Source organism: Ursus americanus, chromosome 5, assembly GCF_024610735.1.
Source record: "Ursus americanus isolate L20-20 chromosome 5, mUrsAme1.1.p, whole genome shotgun sequence".
NCBI lineage: Eukaryota > Metazoa > Chordata > Mammalia > Carnivora > Ursidae > Ursus > Ursus americanus.
This window is the reverse complement of record NC_142131.1, coordinates 66309314-66330667: the sequence shown is the minus strand read 5'-3', so window position 1 is coordinate 66330667 and position 21354 is coordinate 66309314. Positions and strand designations below refer to the sequence as shown.

General features: G+C 45.4%; 1 long non-coding RNA gene across 2 annotated transcripts in view; it reads right to left on the bottom strand.

The window, feature by feature from the left end:
- The window catches only part of LOC123790412 (uncharacterized), a 599635-nt gene that overhangs the window by 532609 nt on the left and 45672 nt on the right, over positions 1-21354 (bottom strand). For both annotated transcript variants that reach the window (XR_015724594.1, XR_006779078.2), the window contains exon 2: positions 18173-18258. This is a non-coding gene — a long non-coding RNA (uncharacterized LOC123790412). The remainder of the gene's footprint in view (positions 1-18172; positions 18259-21354) is intronic.

The following is a 21354-nucleotide window of genomic DNA, read 5'->3' as shown; positions in this document are numbered from 1 at the left end:
ATCACACAGAAAAAGACAAATACCACTTACATGTGCAATCTTAAAAAGAAAAAAAGGAAAGAAAAAAGAAAAAAACCACGCTCATAGATACAGAGAACTGATTGGTGCTTGCCAGAGACAGGGGTTTAGGGGGTGAGCAAAATGGGTGAAGGGGGTCAAAAGGTAGAAACTTCCAGTTACAAAATAAATATCATGGGGATATAATACATAGCATAGCAACTATAGTTAATAATACTATATTTATAGCATATTTGAAAGTTGCTAAAAGAGTAGATCTTAAAAGTTCTCATAACAAGAGAAAATCTATTAACTAACTACAGTTACAGATGTTAACTAGACTTAACATGATAATCATTTTGCAATACATACAAATATGCAATCATTATGTTATATCCTTAAAATTGATAAAATATTTAATGTCAATTATACCTCAATTTTAAAAAAGAAAAAAATTTCAATTAAAAAAGAAAAAGACTCCTTAAGTTGTAAACACCAGAACACATACCTAATACCACTTGGGACCTCTAAGTTCCTTAGATGTCAAATTACCTAGGCCATTCCATGCCAGCGAAAATGGGATCCTTTAATGAATGAACATATAAATGTATCCAATATCTTTTTTTAATGCATTCTACTTTGGAATTTAATCTGGGGATTGCTTCTCTATTTCTAAAGACCTTCTTTGTTTTTTGGGGTTTTTTTTTTTTTTACCACCAAAGTAGATTGATTTAATGGGGAGAAGTTATTGTTAATTACACGCACATATACATCTCCCAGGAACAGAGCAGAAATTATATAGCAATATTGGAATCAGTCCAATGCATTCTTATTTTGACAATAGGAGAGGATTAGTTTCTAAAGACTCCAAAGCCAATGACACCTCCTTAATTTGACAGTTTCCGTTTTACTGATGTAAGAAAAACATGTCATTGGCACCCTGTTTTTAATGCTTAATCCTGCGCAACAGGTGACATGCAAAGCTAAAAGAGATCCTAGTTAGCCATGTCCAAAGTCAAATGTCTAATGGCACAGTACTGTCATAGCAGGGGGAAATTTAACATTAATTAGCCAGTTCTAGAGGAAATATCCCGAAGCACAATGGAAGAATACACATACAAGCATCGAACTTTACTGTGATGGCTTTAAAATGTGCACCCACACATGTGCAACTGGCTGTTTTTGCCAGAGATACGAAAGAGAGCGTGACAGTAATGAAGCTGTATAAGTATTTGATGCAGTTTTTCCCAGGCAGACCAATTAGTGATTGTAGCCTTGAAAAGAATCATTTTATAACTTTCTGTCAAGGGAAATACTGCCAAACTTAGCAGGAACGGGGAAAAAAAAAAAGCATTTTATTTGCCTCTGCTGTGACAGCTTTCCTTTTCTCTGAAAAAGATACTGGCCTTGCTCACACCACGGCCCTGAAAGCTTGGTTTGATGTTCCCCTCTTCAATACCTAATCCCGAGGGGCTGAGGTGCAGCATTCTCGCTGCTAAAGAAACCCACTCGAGCACCAGCAGATCCTGGAAAGCTGTATATTAGTGATGTGTTAATCAGCACCCTTTTCAGTTGCAAAAGAAATGCCACCTCACACTGCCTTCAAGCAAAAGGAGATTTGGAGGCTCAAAGCCATCAGGAACCTTGCCTGTTCATCTCCCAGGTCTGCCTTCCTCTACATCCCCTTCAATCTCTGGAAAGATATCCTGGCCCAGATGCCCTCCTATGGTTCCAGTTACACGAGATCAGCTAAAGAGCCCACCTACTACCTGGATCTCTTTCATGTTAACTCCAGGGAAAGGTCTCAGCCAAAACTGTCACTGTCCTAGCTCCGGTCACATGACCTTCACAGACTCGCCTCTGTAGCCAGCAAAGTCCAACGCTCTGATTGACAGGCTGCAGTGCCCCGGGGGCTCCTGGCGTGTGGTGATAGGGGGTGAGAACGGACAGGGTAATTCTACAACCAAAAATTGGGGTGCTATCATCAGAGGAGGCAAAGGGACAACTAAGAAGGCAAAAGTAACCAATGTTGCTTACAAAACGGAGTCTTACTTTTCCCCCGAAGGTATGTGCTTGCTTTCTACACCATTAAAAGAAGAAAGAACAAAAAGCATAAACAAAATGGGAAGCACATTGCTTTTCTGACCAAAAACACACTCCCGGGTTAGCGGCTCAATCATCCTCCCGGTATCACCTGAGAACCATTCCTGTGATAACCTCTCAGGATCTCCAAGGAAAATGGATGGATGGATGGATGGATGGATGGATGGATGGATGGATGGATGGATGGACGGACAGACGGATGGAGAGACGGATGGATGAAAAAGACAGAGGGAGGATGGGAGGAAGAGAAGAAGGAAGGAAAGAAGGGAGGGAGGGAAGAAGGAAGGGAGGAAGGAAAGAAGGAAAGAAGGGAGGGAGGAAGGGAGGAAGGAAGGAGCGAGCTTACTGGTCTTGTATACCTGTACGTGTCAACAACTGACCCCCTCATATTTCCATAGTCTCCGTTTCTGGAGGTGCCACTGCCATTGCCATCATCCTAGGGAGGCTAACACTACAAATCCCAGCCTGCTCCTGCTTTCTCACCATCTCCCGCCCTCAACGGTCCCCATGGCAGAGTCATCACCAAGCCCTGCCAATATTTCCTCCTAAATGTAAGGCTCTGTCTATCCCTGGCCGCCCCGTCAGGGACCACCCAGACTCTCACCCCGACTCCCACGGTGACTGCAAGCTGCCTGCTTCCCCGCCCCCCCTCCCCATTCTCGCTTCCTTGCGGAGCCACCGCTGGAGGGACGGGCCCCTCTCTCCCCACTCCACAACCTTCCCGTGCTTCTCCCTCGTCTATCAGCGCGGTTTCCTGAGGAAATCTTACGTGGAAGCCTAGCGTGTGTGCCTTGAACAATGTGTTGTATCCCTCACTGTCCTGCAGGCCAGAAGTCCAAAACCAACGTCGTGGGCTAACTTCTGGTGGCCCCAAAGAGTCTGGATGTTTCCCGACTTGTAGGTAGATCACTTGATTCTCTGTGCTGCCTTCTCCCCTGCTTCTCCGCAGGGTCTGTGCGTCTCCAATCTCTCTATCTTGTCTCTTATAAGGACATTATAACGTCATTGGATTCAAGACCCACCCAGTCAATCCACGGTGATCTCATTGTGAGACCCTTCATCCCATTACATCTGCAAAGACCTTGTTTCCAAATAAGGTCACCCCCACAGGTACCAGGGGTTAGGATTTAGACATCTGTTTGTCAAGGGCACAGTTCAACCCACTCCTCCAACTATACGCAAGCGTGGTTCCAAGATACAGCCCATGCCCTTAAAGGTCACGATCCCGTGATTATCATGAGTTGGGCCCCCTCCTCCCTGGAACAGAGTTCTCGCCATCGGCCACCTCTGCCGTCACCGGCTCCCATGCCTCCTCTGTGCTCCAGTCCTGCCCTTGGCAGCGCTCATGCCTCCGCCTGGGGCCCTCCTCCCTCACTCCCCTGTCACCTAGGACCGTCCAGAGCTCAGCCACCAAGGCACAGGTGCCACTGATATTCACAGGTAAAATTTAACACCACAGCTTTATTTGGCTTTGGCAACATTGAAGAAAGAAATTGACCCAACTGCCAACTTTCAACAATCAAGAGACTGAGGTCAAAATCCTTCCCCACAGCTTGTGCGAGCAGCACACGCCTGCCTTTGGTGCTGTACCAGGAGCCCGGCGCTGCGTGCTGGCGGGGCTGGCCCCCCTCAGTCCCTCAGTGCTTCCCTGATCACCCCCCGGCTGCGGCGGTCACCTCCATTTCTACTGGAGCCTGTAGCTCCTTCCCTGCCCTCCGACCTGCAGGGACATCTCAGCCGACCGCACCCAGCTCCCCCTCCCCGTTGTCCTGTTCCTGCCCCACCGCCCGTTGGGAGGAGGGGGCATGGCACGTGCACACCCGTCTTTGCGAGATGGGCGCTTCAACAACAGAAATGTGTTTCTCACAACTGTGGAGACTAACAAGTTGAAGATCAAGGTGTCAGCTGACTGAGACCCTGGGGAATCTCTTCCTGCCTTGCCCACAGCTGCCTTCTCCATGTGTCCTCACCTGGCAAGGAGGGCTCCTTCTGGAGTTTCTTCTTACAACGGCACTCATCTCAGGACCCGCCCCCATGACACTGCCAAACCTAATCACCTCCCACAGGCCCTTCGTCCAAATGCCGTCACACTGGGGGGACAGTGCTCCAACATATGGATTTGGAGATGGGGGATGCTTCAGTCCCTCACACACACAATCACACACACACACACACACAATCACACACACTCCCTAACTGCCACTCTTCCTTGTTCTCTACTTCTTTCACAATGTAGTGTACGTTTTATATACACATTTAATGCACAAGCCACAACACAAGATGAGAACAGAACAACACTGCTCCTGTCCAAATGCCTTCCTACCCAGCAAGCCATTAGTCGCAGCCATTTTGTACATACTTTCCCATTTCAAGAGTGTCTTATCTATTCACTGTAGCCTAGTGTTACTAATACCAAGATGGCGTTGACGTTGGAAAAAATGATGGGATGTGTCCTACCCCACATATCCCAAGAAGTGGTTCTTCTCTCTCTTTTTGAAAGATTTATTCATTTGAGAGCGCGCGCACATGGCCGTGCACACATTGGGGAGGGGCAGAGGGAGAGAGACACCCCCCCCCCGCCCCGACTGAGCATAGAGCCCGTCATGGGGCACCATCCCAGGACCCCAAGATCAGGACCTGAGCCTACATCAAGAGCCGGCGTCTTCCCTGAATGAGCCACCCAGGCGCCCCTGCTGATGTGGCCCCATGTTAATTTTACCACACACCTCCCCGCACCTCCCTCATCCCTCTTGGTCACCCCCCATTTGCTGTTCCCACGTTGCCTCAATCCATCTAACCATCTACCCATTCCTCACTGTGTCTCTCAATGACTGAAAAAAAGATCCAAACCAGCAGCTGGCCAGCCAGGCAAATTTTAATTTGCTTCTGCAAACCAGCTCCCTGGGAGCTCAAGAGACCTCCAGATTCTCTGGAGGGTGTTCAAGGTACAATGCTGGACGCTGGGCTGAAGGAAGCCCCGCCCCCACCCCGCCCCCACCCCAGACTCTCCTAGATCTGTCCTGTGCTTAAAAACGGCCAAACGAGAGCTCACCTGACGAGGAAGAAATGCTAAAACGCCACAGTGGAACAATGCGTTTTTTCCCAGCTCCCTACCTTGCCCTCATGTGCAATATATCAGGTATCTAAGAATCCCATTCATGTTTCCAGAATCGGGTCTCACGCATTCACAGAACCACTCAAACTTCCGGTCCCCACCAGTGTGGTCTTTACAGCCACACAGACAAGGGGAAACTGCTGGAAAGCCACCTCGGAATCCACGTCAACCAAGTGCCCGACGAAGAGGAAGTTAGTGTTGTTTCACTGCACGACGGGTCCTCTTTAAAACAACGGTGCCCAGAAAATAACTCGTCTCTCATTGTTTTATTGCTTTACTGTTGTGCTTCTATTTTTTAAATGACTGTGTTGGGCTTTTTGCCCCTCTGTTGCACTTTATTATACCCTCCAGGTGTCATTTAAGGGTATGTGTATTCTCATTTTCAGGCATATGGTTTGTAGTTTTGCAAGAACTGGAACAAGTGGAGTTGTAGTAAAGTAATTTGAGGCGAGGCCAGCCTTTGAAGCTTGTACTTTTAAGGGCTTTGAATTGGGAGGGGAAAAAAAAATTTTTTTTTTGTTTTACTTATTTACTGTGGTTTAAAGGCCAATTACATTTGCTTGTAAATCATTCATAATTTGAGAAAGGGCAGTTTCTTTAGAGCCTCAGAAAATGGCCCACTTGCCACCAGCACATTTTCCATCTTGGCGAGGTCATAAAACAGCATTCAGTAAATGAAAGACACTGGAATGTGTTTGGATTTCGTTCTTGAACTTTTTATATAAAACACTTCTGTTCCATTAGGATAATCCTATTTGACTTGCTTCTCTCAGTCAAAGAAAAGGAAAAAGCTATTATGAGAGACCCGGGAACAAAGGATTTCCCACCCCTGGTCGGGCTTTTGATCCCCACATGGTCCTAACAGGCCTCTGGCCGTAGCCAATAACTTCCGCCTTCAAAGGAGGGGAAACGGGCTTGGAATGAAAAGCACCTCCCAATGATGCCACGAGGTTTGTGGCCAACAGACCGCTCTCCTGACCCTGTGTACGATCTCCTTCTACCCTCAACTGATGGATACAATTACCACTGTTTTACCTACGGAGAAACCCCCACTATGATTTTATGGCCACGGATTTCGACGGCTTGCGCCTCATACAGTCATGGTGTTGAACCCCACCAACCGCACACTCCATTTGTGTTAAGAAATCAAAGAAGGTGAAGCACAGAGTCCTTCCACTTTTTGTGAAAAAGCCGGAGAAGAAACCAACAGTTTTACAAACAACTCACCATAGTACCATTTTTTTTAAGTGAGTCTTTTTTTTTTTTTTTTTTTGGCTGACGTAGCAACTGCTTTATGTAGAAGAAAGAGGATATAAATTTGATGCTGTGCTGGACCGACACAAATGAGAAAAAAAAAACACTCATGATTTTGTAAACTATCTGGTTCAGTAAGTCCATCAACTTACAATTAACCTCAGAATGTAAGGCCATTACTGTTGCCAGATTAGCTGAAAACTCTCTGGGATCCTGCAATTCTGCAAAGCAGACCTTTTCCTTAATTATTTGTCTGTTTATTCTCTCCCTCCCATATCCTTGTTCTCTCCTCTGTCCCCTCCCTTCCTTTGATCCTTCTCCATCTGCCACAGCTCAGGAGGGATGGTGGGCAGAAGTCATGGCGACCATTGTGTTATCAGCAGGACCAACAGCCAACCAGGGAAGTCAGGCAAAGGGAGGCAGCCTCCACCAAACACGGAAAAGACAGAATGGTTCTAGGCCATCATCCCTCCGCTGTGGGCACACCATCCACGTTCTTCTCCTTGTGGGTCCTTCTACTCACTTCCCCCCAAATATGTCTTTGCAGTTCTCGCTTTCTAAACCTTCATACAGACCATTCTTTATAAAGAAAGAATGTCTGCCCTGAGTGCCTTTATACCAATCTACTCTTCATTTCAAAATACAGCTCAATTCCTTCTCTTTCTCCAAGCATTCAAGGACCAAAAGAACAGGCCATGAACCTTCCTATCCTCGACTTCATGGAGAAGTCACCGTCCACAGCCAGTATTTTATTCACTCAGTAGAGCACACCTGAGCACCCACTGTATCCTTAACACAAGGCTAAACCCTGCACTGCAGGATATTTTTTTAAATGACTAAAATTTACTCTAGCAAGGAAGAAAAGATGACACATGACACAAATATCTGTATGACAATGTGAAATGGGATGAGTGTCATGAAAGATATATAAACTAATTTTATAATTCAAAAGAAAGAGACAGATGACTTTTCTCAGGGGAAACTGCTTCAAGGATTTGCTTGTTATGCCAGCCTCGGAGGAATGCCAATCTCTGTCATATCAGTATTTGTGGCCTGGAAGTCATCCCTCTGGCCTTCTACCACTCCTGGCCTTGCATTGTTCACTTACGTTTCCAAAGGCTTCTGCCTTGCCGCTCTAGATGCTGAGCTCAAAAGGGACTGAAATCTTACCTAATATTTTATACAGCCCCCTTTCTGCCTCATACATAATAGTTAAGCAGTGAATGTCTCGTTATTTCCATCCCCCCTCCAAAAAAAACCCAAACCCTACCTCTTACGTAACTCTTATCAGTTTTCAGGTTCTGGCCTGCATTGCAGGGTAGTTATGAAAAGAGAATATAATCATAAAATCTAGTTCCCACTTAAGGGAAATACACAAAGACTTGAGACATTTCCATGATAAGGTGTATGGTACATCAACAGAGAGACACATGAGAGTGAAAAGGATAGTAGCCAACTTCTACAGAGAAGAACCTGGCCAGGGACCGGTGGCCCTAAGGAAGTGAAGAATGAGCAGCGTTTCATAGGTGAGTGAAGGTTTACCAGATGGACAAGGATAGAAGCGGTATTCCTGGCACAGAAGGAACATGTGCAAAGGCCCAGGACACCCAAGGAAGAGTAGATAGACGCTGGCAGGGGGAGGCCTTTATTGGCCACATTAGTATCTCACCCCGGTGCTTCTCATATGCACAATGCAGAATTAACTCAACCACGCTTCTAATTCTTTATGCTAAAAGTTGTATTCATAAAACTGTATGGTAAATTTTAAGGCAAAAACAATTTTTTTGTTTTAGGCTTGTGGTTATCCCTTACTTTTAGTCTGATAGGATAGCCTCAATCTTATCTTCCTGAAATAAACAACTTAGTCAATTAGTCCATCCTTGGTTCACACTTCCCCAGATGAAGGAAGAATTCATTTTAACATGCAAATAATTTCCTTTCAAATACACAGTGTTCCCTTCCTGAAGAAACATTCCACTCAAGATTCCTTTGAGCAACTATGTAAGTTAGCACTGACATTTGCCTAAAGCAGGCAGCCCCAGGGATTATACAAGAAATTGTGGGTAAGTCAAAAAGCCTTTTTGGTAAGGGATCTAGCCAATGGCTGATCCCATGTGGCTTCTCTGAGATTTACCAGGATTCCCAGCAGGGAGCAAGCAACCGCAAGAAATTTGGTCTGAGCAGAACTTTCCACAGTTGGATTTCATCATCACTGGCCACTCTCTCCCCTCTGCTTCAATGCTGCTCTCTCCTGAAAATCAAAAATAACTTCTTCATCCCCAATCCTTCTGGGGATTCCTGACCTAGGAATTATAAAAATTTAATGTTATTGGGCAAGTAGGCATTTCATTTAAAATCTCCATCTCTGTTTTAATAAAGGTATCATTCCTAAGATAAATGCTCCATTTTCTGCACATTTGCATGGATCGGAGCTTATTTTTTCCCACAGGCTATATGCCGAGACACATTTAAAATATCAGTAGGCTTGGTTTCAGAAGATGAAGGGAATTTTGTTCTAAAAGATGACTAAGAAAGCTGTTAGTGGGACAATTCCAAAAATAGCTCCTTGGTAGAGATTTCTATATTATTATTGGGTGGAAATTGGACATAGGAAAGCATTTCATTGACAAATTGGGGGATAAAAATAAATGTGAATTTCATGCTCAGCTAATACGCATAAAAAATACATTACGTGGAAGTTCAGTTAAAGAATGGAAATTCATTTCAGGAGACTCTCTAAGAGATCTGAGGACATGCTGACACTGAAAAGTGGGAACTAACTGTGATGTGGGGCAGGACTGGTTCCCCCAGTGACTCTATGGGGTGAGACCTCACGCTACAGATTTGTCATTTTGCCCAAGAGTCCCACTCTCTAAGCTCCTACACGGAAGAAAGATGTTTGTCTGAAGTAGCAATAACCACGTTTCCATAAATTCTAAAACAATACTATCTGGTTCTACCCCTCGTGGGGGAGACTGCCTGCTGCCTACTCTCCCTTCCTGGTTTCCAGGCCAGGACTGGAAATATAAGACATCAGTTGACAACCTTCAAGCTACAGTTTCTAGAAAAATCTAACTCAGCCTACGCCATTTGTCTTCCAAGTGAGACCTACAGAAATCCTCACGACTCATCACTTCTGTTCTTCCCTGAGCAGCCCCTCCGGCCTCCGACTCCACTTCCCTCCTACACATCACACCCACTGGCATCTATCTATTCCTGACAAGGCTGTGCATGGCACGGCTGCCTTCCCCACCCACACAGCTCCCCTTTTGCTCATATCAACAGTCACTGAGCAGATATGCTCTGCCAGCAGCTGTGCAGGGAAAGGGCTGAGGACGAATCCAGCGATCCCAGACCCTTCAAGAAGACAAGTGAGACCAACATTTCTGTCCTGGGAGGGAGCAAGCACACTGAGAAAGGGAGACAAAGGGACTGAGGGAGAGGGGCTGAATCAGTCTGGGGCCCAAGCAGGCTGTACTTAGGGAGTACCAGTCCTGAAGTGACTGCATTTGCAAAGTCAGAGAAAAAATTAAAATGACACATCTTTATTTACTCCATCAAAAGAGAAGGCAGAAAATAGACACAGCTTTGCCAATGTGCTAAGGAAGTGTAGCCATTAACTGGGTTCCCCATGGCTTGGGTCTCAAAGAAACCTCATGGCCATGGCACTGGCAGCTGGGTCAAACATGGAGCTGGAGAGCAGGCCCTGGGGCTGTCTTCAGGGCAGTCATCGAGGATGCCATATTGGAAACAACAGGGCAGCCAGGGGTTGCTTCCACTGTGGTTTTCTTCCATGAACTGAACTACGGAAGCATAAAGAAATTTCCTCATCAATCGTGACACACTGTAGTAGGGTGATTTGCTGGAAAAGAGACATTTAAGGGCCTCTCTTTGTGTCCATTGGCCCCATTCTCACTATATCTGGGTAAGAGTCTCCATTCAGGAGAAGGAACTGACAACCAGACACTAAATGATCATACCCTTCAACTCACCAACACCTCTGTGATCAAATCCAGATAATTAAAACCACCCTTGACCTTTTGTCCCTATTATTAGCACCTCCTATTCAATTTACTACAAAATCCTATCACACTCACCTTCTATATATCTCTTGACTCCATCCACATCTCTTCTGACCAATGTCACACCCCCTAGCTCAGCCCACCATTATCGGCAGTCCATTCTCCACAAGCTAGACAGAGAGAGATTCCGATATGTCACCATCACTCAGATTAGAACCCATCAACACCTCCTAAGTGACTGCACTTAGAGTAAACTCCTAACTCCAGCAAGGTCTTCACCATCCAGCTCGAACCAGTTCTTCTCCTTCTCTTTTGTACATCATTCTACCCTACCTCCACTCGCCCCTCTACTATACGTGCATGCACACGCGCACACACACACACACACACACACACACACACATGCTCTGTGATACCGCCATATTGAATATTCAGGTCCTTCAATGAGCCACATTCTTTTCCTTAACCTTGATGTTCCCTATCTCGGGAACACTCTTCTTCCTGCTCATTTTTTAGTACTTACCTTACAAGTTAGTTCCTCTGGAAAGTTTTCCCTGAGCAATCTAGTTTGGGAATGCCATTAATATCCAATGTTTCCCCATTAATATCCAATGTTTCCCCATGTTGTTATCTATCTACCTGCATGCAGACCTGTCCCTAATAGATGTGGGGTCAGGACAGAGAGACAAATGGAAATACATCGAGTGGGGTGTACTCTCTCCTTTCTTTCCATTCATGGTTCTATCATAACTGAGAGAAGCCACACATATATTTGGATTCCAGAGCCCATATAGCCAAGTTCTGCCCCACCCCCTCTCTTAACCGCCCCAACCAATTCATGGGCCTGGCAGTTTATGGAGTCAGTGTTGTCTGCTCTTGGGGCTGGATCTGGATGAAACCAATCCATGTCTGAAAAGCTGTTTCAACTGCAGACGCAGGAATTCCCAGCTTGGACTTCTGGAGAAAAGGTAGGAGCAGTATGCTTCTGGTGGGAATTGTTGCCCTGGCCCCAGGAACCCTGCCCATAGAGTCGGCCTCATATAGTACAAAGCCTAGTGCAGGGGCCAGCATGCCTGCATCAGGGTTAGGGGGGGATGCTCCTGCCTCCAAATGAACTTAAACTTCTAATGAAGATGCACCATGATAGCTTGATCACCACATGTATCATGCAGTTCTTGTCAGAGCATGTAGCTGCCATTTAGTAAGTACTGACTAAATAAATTAATGACAGACTTGGGGGGAGGCAAAGAAGAACTGCATGAGAATTCATAAAAAAATATGTCAGATCAGCAAGTATTTACTGACCCTTTAGGGGTAAGACACCGTAAAATATGCAAAACGAACCAGTCGTGTCCCCTCCACTTAACTAGTTACAATCTATGATATATAACGATAGTTGTATTTATAACTGAGGTGCCTGGCAATTAGCTGTGCAAGCTCATGGTGAAATACGACTATGGACACTTGTTTCTTAAAGGAAAATATTTTAAGAAAGATACTGATCAACAGAGAGCTAACGCAGCTTCCCAGTTACTAGAGAATTTTGAGGCAAAATTTAATCAAGATGGCTGACTGCACCGCAAGTGAGACTTTCTGTACATTTCAGACACATTTCATTGTAGGAGCGCTCACCACGGGTTTGCATTCTTGCCCCGTTAGAAACCGTGGAACGCAAATGACCTTTTTGTTTTCCCTTGTCCTTTGTCCCCAGCATAATAATCCCTTAAATAATTGTAGCTTCCCGGGCAATGCGGTGCCCTGTGAACCACCCCAGACCGAGCTCCTTGCAGGGAGAGGACATCGTGCTGACACAAGGCTTATCACGCTGCCTGTACAAAACGCTTCTTGACTCCAGCTACAGAACACCTCACAAAAGGAGCAATACATATGCCAGATCATCAAAACCGCACTCCTTAAAAACTGGAAGATTTTTTTCATTATATATTTTCGTGGTTTTTAAAAGCCTCTTGGGTAAATACGGCCCCTGGCCCTGAGGTCCTCTCTCCCTCGTTCCATTTGATTGCAACTGTTCACCTTGGCGAGGAACTTCACCTGTACACGAGCATGTTCAAGAGAAAGCTTGGTGGGGGTTTCAAGGCAACATGCCGTGGCTTTCAGGCTGCAAATCAGAGATTCTAGCTGTTGATTTTGCTCCTTTCCAAGCGTTTTCTTTGGTTTGGCTACTTGAATTCATTGGGGGCCTTGGATCCCTCATGAAGGGAAGTTCCCAAGGTACTGTTTGATTGCTATCTTGGTGCCCCGATGGTCTCCATTTCAGTACACAGGTCACACCTTAACAGACTTCAAAGGCCCCCCAAGGAACAGAGATTTCCCATAACCTATCTTATTACCTGAAACAGATCACGCACTTACTGCGATGTGGAAACTTTTTGCTCTATATAGACTCAAAGTTATCAAGATGCACAGAAGAGACGTGTACTCAGGTTACCCTCAAAAGGTCATGGGATTTGTTGCCCACATTAAGTAGCCCGAGTTCTTTTATCCTCTCTTCATTACACTATAGGGTCCCCTATCCACACTGCCCTCCTGACTCGTCCTCAGCAAGCAGCGAGGCCCATGGCATTCGCTGCCTCCAGGAAGAGCTGCTGTTGCAAAAAGCAAAGAAGAAGGAAGTCTCCGACTGGATCAGGTCTTGAGGTTCTAGTGTCCTCCAGCAAGAGGAATAGACATGACTCAAAATATATCAAAAACATGAAGAATCCAAATTAGCACCTGTTCCTTGATGACTACACCAAGATAACCTCAGGTTTCCCAAGGCTGCGGGAGAGAGGGGTGGTGAGTAGTGAACCAAAGGAAGGGGACATATGCAGGCCTCCAATGAGGCAGGGCTCAGAGGGACCATGAGGCAGTAGAGACATCAGGTTCCCTGGCCTTCCCTGCGGTGACTGGGAATCGGTCAGCCTCCAAAGACGGACTGGTCCCCACCCTGAACAATGCAGCTCCCTGCTCCAGAGAGCTGTGCCACCTCTCCTTTGCAAGGTTCCCCACAAAAGCCTTGCTGTGACAGCAGACAGCACATCTTCAGGGACCCTCTGGGCAAATAATGCCAAGCTACCCCATGCTTTGTCAATCCCAGTAAGTTAACCTTAGTTCTGGTAACTCTGAACACTTATGGACCCTCAAAGAAGGACAGGCAACTGTGCCCCTCCTGGAAAACAGGTGAGCTGGAAAGGCCCTGCACCAGTATGTGAATGCAACTGGGCTCAACCTTCCCCCACCCCACCCCCACCCCTATCCTCAGCACTGAGCCAAGCAGTGGTAAAACACAACATGGCGTCAGAATTCACCAGAAAGCCAGGAAGTCAGGAAACATTTGGATTCTGCCCTGCCAACTCTCAGAGACTAGAATAGCAGCTGAGACTCACTGCGACACCAGCCTTCAAGCCATCTTGTCCCCTCAGCCGGTGATTTCCACTGTTCCCCGCTCCAGGGCCCTGAGGGGGCGGATGACGCAGCTACTCTCCCTGTGGCTGGGTCCCTGGTTCACCTGCTCCTACCACCACCAACTAATTCTGGGAGTCCGGAGTTCAAGCTACTCACGTGAGAGAGCCAGCTGGTTAGCTCGTGTGGAGCGGCTAAACTAAGCCCTCAGGCCACATCCCTGATAGGCCACAGGCCAGCCTACGAGCTGGCTGCCACTGGATAGGGGACCAAGCACTGGCCAAATCCGTAAGGCCAAACACAGAAGAGGGACTTGAGTATTCTGGAGACTTCACAACAAGGGACACAGTAACTGGCAAGTACTTCACATGCCAGGCCAGGAAAGGACATTGGGATGGGAAGACTATTTATTATCATTTGCAGTTTCTGGCTGCCAAATTACAGGGGACATCAGTGGACCAATGTCACAAAACTCATTACTGGCTGAGTTAGAACTAGAATCTGGTTCTCTCCCTATCGCAGAAGTCAAGATATAGAATATGAATATAAATTGAGGGGCATGCACACCACTTTCCATGTTGCCAAAATTTCAACATCTTTTTTTCTGATGCATCCAGGTAGAAATGGAGAACCATGCACAACACTATAGAGACGACTAAAGATCCCAAACAAAGCAGAGAGTGCGCTGAGGAATAAAGGCTGAGTTGCCTGGATTGGAAGATTCCTCAATCATCTTCAACACAGCCAGCAGCATCTCTGTCCCACAGGACGGGAAGGAGAATGGAGAGGCCACCAAAATCGCTAGTGAGCATTTGAGGCTCCCCGTACTGAGTGTCAGGGGCCCTCGGACTGACATCTCCATGCAGTGCTGTGTTGGGCTGCCCTTCCTGTGTTGGTGAAAGACTGGTTACAGTCATGCCCAAGAATAGTAGTTTAGGGGCACCTGGGTGGCTCAGTGAGTTAAGCGTCTGCCTTCGGCTCAGGTCATGATCCTGGGGTCCAGGGATCAAGTCCCCCATCGGGCTCCCTGCTCAGTGGGGAGTCTGCCTCTCCTTCTCCCTCTGCCCCTCCCCCTTGCTCCTTTTCTCTTTTGCTCGCTCACTTCCTCTCTCACAAATAAATAAAATCTTCTTTTTAAAAAAGGGATATTGATTTGAATTATTCAAGATGTTTTACAAGCATTTCTGTGATAACCATATGTCCACGTATCCCATAACCAGGCATTCTGTAAAACCACGCTAAAAATAACAGGGCTTTGAGGGAAAATAGTGTTGAGGACATCGAGACAAAATCTATGGAACTTTGTCACTGAAGACCTAACAAAAAGACTACCAACCTTCATAAATACATGGACACAGTTAACTTGCCACTGACATTAGCACCCAGCACCATAGTCGATGGATTATCTGGGGTCTGAAACCTGAAACCCTAGCTTCCTCCCTTCAGATCTAAGTCCCTCAAGCCATGTGCTTCCAGTAGAGACCAGTTTCATCAAAACTAAAAATAAGATCCTTTATTTTAATACAGTAGGAAATGTCTTTTTAGCTTCTTTCTCTGTGCTGGTGACCTCCTCAGATGGCTTAACACAGTGAAGAGTTAGCCATCCTTGAACCCCCATGCCAGACATTACTAGCACTAAAGGAGGTCGGTTCTACAAGATTTTTGGATTTTTTTCTTGAGGTCTTCATGTCTGGCCAAAGATTTCTCTTTGTAAGAAAACTTGCTTCTAATTATTTCCAAACGTTAATGTGCTTGGGAAAATTCTGTGCAAATCCACATGACTGCTGCATTCTACTGACATCCTTTCTGTTTACCAATTGTGTTTCAGCCAATTCACATTAAATAAACATGCACTGTAACAGAAGAGTCTATAGTGCTTTAATTGTCCTGTTTTTTAGGATAGAGGAAGCTATTAGAGCAATGCCATTTTTGCTGGCATGTTGGCATTTCTGTTATCAGTTGGAAATAGAAACCACAAATTATAGATAAGCAGCAATAGCTGAAAGCACATTTAAGAAAGTCAAAGTTACCCTCACTTTTTGGGAGGTGAGTTTGGTATTACTGAGCTGAATGATTCAACAGAAGCAAATGGTAAATGGTGGTGTCAAAAATAGAGCAAGGAGTAGAATAGAATTATCCTTTCATGCTCTCTATCAGGGTAGGCATTAGGTCTCTCAAATGAAAACCAGAGCTGAAATCCTTGAAAGCTAACAATCAGATATGCAAGTAAAATTTAGATCAAGGAATAAGCATACCTAGAACTTTCATCTCATTAAAATAAAGCGACAAGGAAGAGAGAGGTGGTAGGAGATGAGGTCACCTGGGTTCTTACAGACATATGAACACTGATGATAAGTACCGGAGAGGAGAACTCTCAAAGGAATAATGTTCTCGTCATGACTTCCAAGTTATTTAATGCCGTGTCCTTGTTCCTTGTAAAATAATCTCCACACTCTCATGCTCCACAACCCAGCATGGGACTTCCTGCCCGACGGCAACGCATCAGACACACTTAGATCCACAACATGTGGGGACCCTTCCCTCACGTACTATCTCAGCACCAAGGAGAGTTCCAAGTCAATCTGGAGATGAGGTCATTTTTCCATGCTTCTCTTCTGAGCAACTAAGGGAAATCTGGTCCAGCTGACTCCTCATCCAGCTTTTGTTGTATGTGTACTCCAGACAGATTCCAACTGCACATTCCAATGAGTTATTTTGTTCCCCTCCCCAATGAGACAGGCCCATTCCTGCCTCATTTCATCAGAACCCCTTGTTCTAGAATTTGTTCCAGACCTAACATCGGCTATAAATTTTTAAGAATTAAATTTAGGGAACAATGGGGCTCCTGGGTGGCTCAGTCAGTTGGGTGTCCAAACCCGTGATCTCAAGGTCCTGGGAGGAACCCCACATAGGGCTCTGTGCTCAGCACGGAAACTGAAATTCACTGCCACTCCCTCTTCCTCTGCCACTTCCCCACTTGTGCACACTTCCAGGCACGCTCTCTCTCTCTCTCTCAAATAAATAAATAAATAAAATCTTTAAAAAACTTTAGGGAACGATGAAAAAATGAAAGTGTAACTGAGAATGGAAACGATGGTGACCCACTAGGCCTTGTGTGTTTGTGCATGCATATGTAAAATCAAAGTCACTCCTCCACTCATTATAGCCATTCTATGGGTATAAAGCCCTTTCTCCTCTAACAACTTGGAAACTGAGATATTAAATATGCCCAGGTAAATTTTTTTCCTCAGCTGAAGACCTGAGTGCTGGAATTAAAATACAAACACATCCACATTGGTCTTCCACTGTACTTGAATCTGCTCCTATTTCTCCGTAAGACTTGTTTTTTTCCTCCCCTCAAAAAGAGAACCAGAAATAAAATAAGGGCATAAGAGAAAATGAGCTATGATTTAGGTTGCCTTTTTTCTTCTTTCATTTCAAAAGAATGATCTGGAACAAGGAATACTTTTGTGAGGGAAAACAGATGATCCTCTAAGAGGGCTGCACAATATGTGAGCATTATTGATTTTTCTTCCTAAGTCATTTCGGCGATACAATCTTGAGCCGAGTGACCATCGATAGTAAATGATTTCCAGCCAGACACTCAATTGTCAGACCTGCTTCTCTCAAAGGTTTAGCACTTCTGGTGAAAATACGTACATGGATTTTGAAGGACGAGTAGTATGTGATAGAAGATGTAAACTCCAGAGGATTTTTACTTATTATAATAAGCCCTATAGCCAGAATTAACAAAGGAGCACGTGAAAGAAAGGGAGCCAAAATTCCTGCTCGGTCTTTTTATTCCTGTATTTTTACTCAAGGCTTGAGAAGTTACATTGACTACATCTATTGCTTCCTAAACCTCAAAGCCAAAGTGAGACAACATTAAATCACCCAGGATGCAGATTGCTCATGTCAAAGGACCCTAAATAAGACAAAACTTTAATGCCTTAAGGAGAAGCCAGCCTCCTTAAAAGGTCAGCAGTGTCATGACGCATGGGCAATAGGGTCCAAGGGACTTTTTTTTTTTTTTTTTTTTTTTTTTACAATCCCTGGTGAGCCCCCTCTACAGCTCTAACTTCAACCATATTCAAACCGAAGTCCTAGGAGAATTCAAGACCATTGGTTCTCTTGAACTGTATAAAATGTTGATGACTTAACCACAAAATTCACATTTCAACACAGCTCTTCAATCAAACAACCCAAGCCTTCAGGTTCAATTCATAATCTTCCAACCATACATAGATTCTCTCCCTCTCCCCACCCTCCCTCTTATTACCTCCATTCTTAGGGCCAAGATGATTCCGGACAGGCTCATGTAAGTCCTTGGAAAATCAGAATGCCACTGGATTGCACTGGATTGATCTAATGAAAAAGAACATTCAACAAAGATAAAAATGTGGACACTCTAAGAACACACTGTAAGGTTCTAGTGGGTTCTCCCAAGATCTCCTGGGCAAAGAGTAGCATGTAAATGTTCAAAGTAGGAGAAATGTAATCGCAGGAGTGAGGGTCGGGGAAGCAGGGCCGAACTTACCACAATGTACCTGCACTGTCATTGTCCCTGAAAAACCCAGGGCTTTGTGTCACCTGCAGAAATGGCATTGCCATAGGTTCATGGGCTCGTGGGTTTGGCCAACCAGGTGGCCAGGCTTTATCTTTGTTTCTTGAAAGGCAAGTCTGCTCGCCAAGTGGATATTCATTAGATCTGCCAGTTCCAAACAACTCATCATCTGATATCCAGCTGATCAATTTAAATTACCACTAACGTCACTATAATTGCTTCTCTAATTACAATGATGCTGCAAGACTCTGGAAATTGTCTTGGCTTCTTCAGCACTTACTATAGCATGAACCACCCAAATGCCAACTGTGGGACTCTGTCCCCCCAAAAGAGAGGCCTGTGGAGAATAAAGACGAAGTAGAAACAACAAATGGGAGGACCTTTCTAAACTCAAGGATTAGTGGCATTTGGAAGGTCTGTTTTTCTCATATCAGAAACAGAGAAGAGTTAAAACCAGGGTGGGCAATTCGTCGTGTCCTGGAGGGGGTTTCAGGAAGGACAAAGCTACTTGGCTGGAATGGGGGACAACACAACAGGAGGGGTGCTCGGGGCCCCAGGCCATAGGTTACCTCCTGCTTCCATTTGGGCTAACTGTCACACAGTAGCTTAAGGGTCCTTGCCAGTCTTCACTGCAGCCTGTGAACTATTATCTCCTAGTTTCCATTAGAAACAATAAATCGTCGCTCAAATTCTTTTACTTTCCTTTGCCTCTCTTTCTCAGACGGCATCTCCATCAGCTTGACAGCAAGCAGAAAGTATGGTGGTAAGAGGGAGACACCAGCACGGACCTTTTAAGTCACCTCTGGGCTGGATCGCAAGGCACGCAGGGTAGGAGCATCTAGAAAATGTGCCATCAATAAACAGCAGCCAGTTCACCTGCCCCTCGGGGCCAAGTTCCCCATGACCTGGCTTCACCTCTTCCCTTTTCTCCTCCTACACAAAGGTGTCTGGGGGAAGGCAGTCTTGGCCATTTAAAAGTTCGTTTTCCAGAGTTTGTGCCAGACATGTCTTTCTGATTGCCTGTGGGCCTCAAGAAGCAAATGTTACAACCACTGAGGTCCTTCAGCTTGTTTCTCAAGTGAATCAAGAGCCGATCTCTCAGTCCACCGGGTAACATTCCCGTTGATTCCTTTGTACATCGTTCAGGCCCATAAATCACTCCAGCAGCGGCTCCTCCTCGCAGGAGATGTAAGGAAATGATACTGTTTTATGCGAGTAATTAATCCTGTAGCAGATGTGAAGTCTCCAAGACTGCCACCATTAGCACACTGACAGGCTTCCGAACGCATATTCCGACCCTGGTTAGTAATGATTTTAATATGCTAATACTACGTTACCCATAAACAAGACACATTCAGGCCTTAAGTTTTATATAAGTGCCATTATTTGCAGAGGCTTTTCGGAGAAGACTAGTGATGAGGTTTTTATATTCTTAATGCTGCTGTTGAATAAACAGTGGCCAATTAACATACCAGCTGGAAGTACACCATTCCTCAGTTCTCGTTTGGCCTGTAATATTCAACATTTGTAAAGTGAAGAAAATAATTCAGATTGAAACTAATGGCCACTGGGGGAAGAGAAAACAGGAGTTCTGTGGGGGATTACTTGCCTAGAGATGTGGCTTTTGGTCCTGGAAATGACAAAAATGACAAATAATGCTACAAAAGAAAATGGAAAAAAAAATACTGGCTGCATTGAATAATTTAACAAGATTTCCTAAAAATGCATAGCTGGAGTGCGCACCGTCCCGGCCCTGCCCTGTGGCTGCGTGGGGGGCGATCCCTGGATGAGCGTGTGTCGTGAGAGCAGCTATGTACCCAGAGCCGACATTCTGAAATGCATTTTATTATTTTCCCCTAGCTTAGGCAAGGTAATAATCCCTAGATAGTCCCGGCACCTTCTGTCTACCTTTCTTGTTGTCACATTTTCTCCTTAAATTGCGATAGTACAATAATAAATTGCTATCCGCGGTAAATGTGCTTCATCATAATTTTGCTACATTCGGAATTCGGAAAATGGCCACGGTCATTGACAGGCAGTCTGTAAAACTAACAGCAGCTACGGTGTTGCTGCGGGAACGAGCTCAAGGTCAAAGCCTCTGTGTTGGAAAGGATAAAGCCTGGGCTCTCCGAGAAGAGCGTTTTTTAGTGTTGCCTGTTTAACTTGATAAGAGAAAAGGACGCCTGTCACAATACAGATTTTGTAACAAGAAGTTATTTCCTAAAGAAAACATTCTAATCAAGCAATCTGGGCCAGCACTGGCCTGTGGGTTGAAACAGAATGCCAAACATGGAGTGGGGGGGATGGATACCAGCACGTTCCCCTGGCTGCGGTCAGCCATCACTCTTCGTTTTATGCCAGCATTGAGAAGCAAGAGTTTTACCAGAAACTTCTCTTGAGTCCAATGTACTGACTACCGCAGAGAGGGTTTTGTTTGTTTGGATCAGTCAGCTATGTTATGTGAATAACACGACCCTGCAGACCCATCATTTAGACAGACCACAGGACCATGCTCGGGCACGATGCAAATAACCTTGGTCATATCCCCCACGGAAGCAGCTAGGAGACAGTGCCCCTCGGGGGACAGAATCCCCTTCTGCAGTCACCTAGAAGACCCTTCTTTCTCTCACCTCTCTGTCCTTTGTGCTCTGGTCCAATGAAAAGGTGTGAACACTGTACGAGTGTCTAGGAGTTCATTCCTGAGCGGTCTCTAACCTTACTTAATCCTCGGAAGGCCCCTATGAGATAGAAATCGTTTTCTCATTTCGGATGAGCCAAAGCAAGGATAATTAAATTGTTCCTGGCCCTGAGATTCAAATCCAGTTTTGTCTGGCTCCAAATTCTGCTTTCCTCACTTCCACTTCTCTTCCTCCCAATCCCGACCCAATTCCCTGGGA